Raw genomic sequence first — 7,086 nt, forward strand, 5'->3', positions numbered from 1 at the left:
CCCCCGAGCGAGACCTAGGGTTCAAAACGCCGCTGCCGGCCCTCAGCTAGGCAACAAAAAATCCGATTTTTTTACTAATGGCGCACTGCTAGGGGGTGCACCATTGCTATCCAAAAAAAGATTACAAATGGCGCACCTCTAGGTGATGCGCCATTGCTATCCAAAAAAAGATTACTAATGGCGCACCGCCATGAGGTGCACCAAAAAAATTACTAATGGTGCACCGCTGGGTGGTGCGCCATTGCTAACCCTCCCCCCACTAAAGTCCCCACTCCACTTGCTCCCCTGTCCCTCTGGCCTCTCTCCCTCCCTTCGCCAGATCCACGCGCCCTCCCCTGACCCACTGCGCCGCCGCCCCAACCCACTGCACCGCCGCCCAGACCCTCCCCGAGCGCGGCCGCCGCGCGTCACCGCGGCCACCGACCGCCCCGAGCTCCGTCGTCGTGCCGGCATCACCTAGGAGCTGCGCCAGGAGCTGCGACCTATTCTTCCTCATCACTGACCACTGCTTCTCGGTGTCTATCTGCGCTGCCCCGACCACCCTTGGCCTCGCCGTCTCCTTCCCAAGCTCTGCGGGGAGCGTCTCCATCGGTTCCCCGCTTTTCCCCTTGTTTTGTCGTTGTTTGTGCCGCCCACCACTTCCCTGCGGGCGCTCGTGCTCACCGCGCCGGCCGCCCCTCGCGTGCCGTGCGCCACCCACTCGCGTAGAGCCTAGAGGATGGCCCCTCACATAGAGCATATTGTAAATGCATATTGTAGAAGAAGTTGAATAGAAAGAGTTGGTATTTGCGTTAGTTGTACAGATGAAGAAGCTAATTTTTTTGGGTTTCGTACTGCTGTCCATGATTACCATACCGTAGAAGTTTGGTACTAGTAGAAACTTTGGAACTTGGAAACCCAAATCAGTCGAGTTTCTGTTTGATTAGCCTACTGTATTCCTGATTTTTGTTTCATTTAGCATATTGTAAATGCTTTGAAATAACTGAACCAAATTCAGTTTGTATCCTACAGTAATTCAGGTTTTCAGGTTGAAATAACTAAACTTGAAATAGCTTTGGAAGCCTGTTACTAACCTAACTATCTTGTGCTTATGCTTATATGTTGTACGGTATATTTTCTGAAGCAACAATGGAGATGTGTTCCTTGTTATTTACATACTCTTCTTCTTTCCGCTTTTGGACTATCATTTCCTTTGATCTTCTCCTAATGCTACTTAGTATGTACTCGCATCTTCTTGCTAGGATGATATAATTATTTGTAGACTGTTTACCCATTTTTCATTTCTGCTTATGGATAACTCTGTTTTTTATTACTCCGCACGTCCCCTGTTTCGAGCGAGTGTTGTATAGTGTTTACTGCTTACAACAGTCAAGTAATATGATCTTTTAATGCCTTGTGATGCTCTGAATTACTTGTCATCACATTGAGAAAGACTTGTAAAGATAATGATCGTCTTTTACAGAAAACAATTTCTGTAAACACATCAGTAACTTTGCTAGTTTGTGTAACATCCCAAAATTCTAAATTTTGGAATGCTATAATAAATAGATAGATTTGATTGATTGTTTGATTGATTGTCTGAAAGTGAGTGAATTCGAAACTTTTTGAAAGTTAAATGAGAGGGAATAAAAGGAATTTCCCAAACTTTCATATTTGCTTTCTGATCTCCGTGAATTCAAATTCTTTTCAACCCAAAACCCTAGAGAGAAGATGACATGACTTCTTCCATTTTAATTAAATGAAAAGGGATGTTGAAAATATTGAATTTCATTTGAAAATATTTCAAATTCTTAAACTTCAAGCAAATCAATGATTTTCATGAGCAAAGATAAAATGACTTCTTCAAATTATATGAAATGTGAGTTGGGAGTTATAAAAGATCACATTTAAAGTCTTTTTTGAATTTATTTTCAATTTGGAGTTATTTGAGTTTTATTCAAATTATTTTTCTCCAAAAATAAAATATATGGAAATTAGGGCAACATGATTCCCTACATTAGAAAATTGGAGAAAAATTAATTTGAAATCATTTTGATATTTTTAAAATGATTTTTATTGGATTTTATTAGACCTGTAGCACTCTTTGAATTATCTGAATTTGTGTGGATCTTATTTGGCATTATAAAAATGTCCATGTTGTAGAAAATCTTTTTCTGAAAATTTTGATATATTATATGCCTATATAATATTTTTAGTTATTTTGGTTTTATTATTTTTGTTCTCTGAAAAAAAATGTTAAAAAAAAACCTCTTCGCCGACTAGGCCGGCCCAGCTCCTAGCCAGGCCGCGGCCCAGCCCATCCGCACCATCGCCACCGACCCCAGGCGGAGTCCCTCGCCCGTACGCCGCCGGCCGTCGCCGTGTCCGAGGCGGACACGCCGCCGTCGCCCCTTCCCCACGCCTCCCGAGGCCCCCTAACCCCCTTTAATGCCCCGCCGCCTCCTCCTCCCCTCCCCGCTTCTCGTCGCCGCCGCATGCGCCAGCGCCGCCGCCCTCTGCTGCACTCACCGCCGCCGTTGGTTGCCGCCGCCGCCGCCTCGCTGCTCGCTGCTCCTCGCCGCCGCCGCTGCTCCACCACCGCGCCGCTGCCTTGCTGCGCTGCCGCCACTGCTCGCGTGCGCCGCACCCCGCCAGAGCTGCTGCCCGATCCAAACCGCCACCTCGCTGGAATCCGCAGTCGCTGGGGAACCCCATCGGGTTTTTGCCGAAAACCGCCCGAACCGGTATAAAACCACCCCGGTCCGGTTTATTTTCCTTTAGGTTTACTTTAGTTTTCGTTTAAAAAAACCAGTTTAGTTTTTTTTGTTAGATCTATTTAGAGAACGTTCTCTGTTTAGAACTAGTTAGCGAACGTTCACTTTTTAGATTTCTCTTTTTCTTTTATTTCTTTAGTTTTCTGTCCAGGGACCTATTTGTAGTAGTTTCTTTTACAGATTAGTCCCTGTACTTCAAACGACCACAACTTTTTGCTCGTTAGTCCAAATCCAATGAAACCAACACTCACGTCTTCGTTATGACCCCCTCTATCCAGTAAAGCAACTCAAACATGTTTTTGAAAAGTTTAAATTTTGAATTAGACTAGATTTGAATTCAAACTTCGTTTGATCATAACTTGAGTTTCGTAGCTCCGTTTGAGTTGATTCTTTTTACAAATGGAAGCTCTTGACCTAAACTTTCTGATAAGGCCAAATTCACATAATTTTGGTACTGTTAGAAATTGTTTTATGTTGCAAGAGCTATTTGCTTGGTTTTGATGTTTTCCGAATCGTCTTCTCGATCTTTCTGATCTTTTGGTTGATTGCTTATGTGTGGTTACTATTGCTTGCTTACGATAGATTGACCGGAGTGTGACGAGTAGAGCTATCAAGAGTTTTGAGTGTGAATCATCTTCATCAACATTGCACGCAAGTAACACTTTGATCATACCTTTCCTACTACCCAGTTTTATTGCATTAGATCAATCCTCACACATTGCATGATTAGGATCTAAATAAATTGTGGGATGGGAAGTAGTGGAGGTAGTACCTATTCTCTGTTTATTATCAAACCTTTGGGAGTTACTTCTACGTTTGCTTATTATGCCATGCTATGCTAGTAGACGTGGATTGGGTGAGTGATATCCATGACAGATGTGAGTTTGTTAACTAATGGTTTATCTAAGGTGGCAACTTAAACACACATCTGGGTGGATTGAGGCACCTGGTTATTCCAGGATTGCCTGTCTAGGCACTTGGGTATTCCAGGATTGCCTATTTTTTTATGGACCACCACCCAGGCTCAAAGGGATCATGAGATTATTCATACTAGAAACTTCTGTGTGCAGCCACAGGCTATTATGGGCTCTAGCATAGTTGATTAAGTCGTGTGAACTCTTACAGTAGTAGACTAGCAGATGTAGGGGTTGTAGGTGGTACGGTCTACCCATCGTAAGGTGCAAATGCTTTTGAAAGACTATGTCTCGGTCATCCGTCTCTCAAACACCATGTAGTGTGAGAAACCAAACGGAGGCGATCGAGTCTTGTGGGGAAAAGTGCGCAAACCTCTGCAGAGTGTATAAACTAATCATGGTTAGCCATGTCCCCGGTTATGGACGTCTTGAGTATCTAGTACTTGGATTATCATGTGAATCTCATCATGTTACTTTAAATTAAGTTTGTTGGGTTTAATGATGTTATTTAATTGGGATTGAGAATGCTGTCAACCATTCTCAATGTTCAACAACCACCATGATAGTTAAATAAAATTTATTCCTTTGCAGTAGGGAAAAATTGGCTTTTCACAAAAACCTTATAACCGTAGAGCTTTTCCACCAGCCAAATATGCATGTAGTGATAGCCATTGTTCATCATTCTCTATGGTGTGAATTTGCCAGTACATTCAATGTACTGACCCTTTGTGGCTGCACCGTCTCATGTTGCAGGTTTATCTTACGACGAGTAAGTGATACGTTAGGGTTACAATTTCTACACTCAACTTTGCCGTTGGTGTTGATGGGAATCCACAACCTTGTTACTTCTGCTATTTTGGATTGAGGTAATAGTATCTTACGTTTAGTTATACATGTGACTTACCTCTGTTATAAATCCTCGAGTACTGTGTGTGTCAGCATGCCGATCCAGGGATGACACTTAAGCACAGAGACTTGATCCATTAGGGTCGGGTCGCTACAGTTTGCTGGGTTTTGTCTCCGACCATCGTGTCATGATGATTTTGTAGGTACCCCAGGAGGCCCTTGAGTTTGCTGGAATGTCGATTAACTTCCATTCCGGCAAATTCGGGTACTCCATAATGTCCTATTTTCAGCAAAGGTCATGCTGAAATTTTCTATGAATTTTAGCATGACTTTGCTAAAAATAGGACATATGGGGTACTTGCGACTAATGCATGGGCCGGGGTATCTTAATACTTAATTAAGTAGGATCAACTGCCTCTTGTGTTATACATATAGAAGTGTGATATCAACTCATAGTTATTACTAATGTTAGTTGCTCGTCATCGATAAACCCTAATCTGGTAGGATGACCTACTAAAAAACACCATACCACATATTCTATTTGGATGGCCCTGCTAACCCTTGACCATAAATACTTGAGATGGATGTAGCAGGCTTAAAGAAAGAAATGTTTTAGGCCAACTCCACTGGGCCTGGCTGAAAATGCACAAGAGTGCATGACTAACAATATTCTATTGTAAACCTAAACAGGAAATAGGAACCACTTATCCTAACCATTGCTCTCAAAATTACTACTTCACTTCTTACTACTGAAAATCTTAGACCATCTCCATTCACCAATAGCTCAAACCAGTTTGAAGGGCATGTTTTCACTACACTGTGGATTATCTTATTGGACCCAACGCAAGAGATGATGTAGTTTTGAATTATCAACGTAGGAAATGTCGTCATCGGACGACAAAAGTCTCCCGGGGGAGTGCGACTGGTGCCACGACGATCGAGGTATGTGCAACATGCCTTACCTGGACGATGATCGGCACTTCAGCATTAAGCTCGAGGAGACCTTCGAACTTGAAATGGTACACAATGACGACAAGTGTTATTTTCATAATTAAGCATGACTTCAACTATTTCAACGTGTAATTTTCATCTTTTAAAAATCGATTATAGCTTATCCCATGCCATGCAAGACGCTATGTCTTGGAGAGGATGGATTCTGAAGACCATGAAAATTCTGAAACAAAGAAAATTCACCTAAGGACTCATCACGATGTGGATTTTGAAGTAAATCTATATAATTCTGGGAGCGTAACCCATTTTGGTTGCAAAAAATAGGAAGCATTTTGCAAGATGTATGGTTTTGATGAGGGTATGCTTGTCACCATGGATCTTGGTGATCCTGACATCGACCAAGACAATATGGACATTTGGGTCCTTGTTCATACGCCTCCAGTTCTACCGCTATGTGAGTTTCTCAAACATAGTTAATTATTAACTAATTTATATTGTTCATTTCAAAATAGTTGATAGCTTATTTCCACTGACAGCTTAAGTTCATTCTTCAAAGAATGTGCGGGAGATGGTAGACAAAACCCACTACACCGATGGCTCCGAATTAACTTACAACAAGAAAAATCATCTGGTCAGATTTTGAACTGACATTGAGAATTATAATATCTACAATCAAACTCCTCAACATTATGGTCAATACGTGCCACTAATGCATGTGTTGAACTACAGTAACTACCATGGAGATACCCTGGTAAGATTTTTTACTATTACTTCTAAAACTAGTACATCATTGCTAACTATGAAGTTATTACTATGTTTTTCAACAGATAATCCCAGAGAATTGTGTCCCTCATTTGATGTATCAGAAAGGTAGCCTTAATGTTTTGAACATATAGCCAGGTCAACCTACGAATCTTAACTGTCCATACCAGATTTCTAAAAGAAGTGGAGACATGCAAATCAAAGGATTGAAAAAATGTATAGACAGTCGTAAGGAGGTTCTTGGAAGCAAAAGGAAGCGAAGCGCAAGAATTGGAGACGGGATGATCTCCATTCTCCATAATGGAGAGTCAGGGTCTATTTTGTTTTATGCTATTTTACCTTAAATAGGGTATTTAGGTCATGTTTCGGCATAGCAGTAGCAGTAGCACGGAGATAAGAGATGACACATCTCTCAAATATCTCCGAATGCAGCATTACTTTCGACAAACTCGCTACTCGCAGTCTCAAGACTTGTAATGTTCTACCTTTGATCGGTCTTTTGAATTCAGAGACTAATATGATGAATTGTATCCGGAGACTAATCTTCTATTGTATTTGATGAATCTGTTGTTGCTGTGTGGTGCTGTCCATATTCTGTCCAGTAATATACTTTGTAACCTGTGCAAATATAAGAACAGACAAAAATCCCTAATATTCATACTAGTGGCGCACCACCAACTAGTGCGCCATAAGTAAGCCAGAGCACACTAGTGGCGCATCATCAACTAGTGTGCCATTAGTAAGCCAGAGCGCAAGGGTGAATATGGCCCCTGGGAGACATACTATTGGCGCACCATGGGATATACTAATGGCGCACTGCATGGTGCGCCATTAGTATACCAGATACTAATGGCGTGATG

Source organism: Triticum dicoccoides, chromosome 5A (genome assembly GCF_002162155.2).
Source record: "Triticum dicoccoides isolate Atlit2015 ecotype Zavitan chromosome 5A, WEW_v2.0, whole genome shotgun sequence".
Classification (NCBI taxonomy): domain Eukaryota; kingdom Viridiplantae; phylum Streptophyta; class Magnoliopsida; order Poales; family Poaceae; genus Triticum; species Triticum dicoccoides.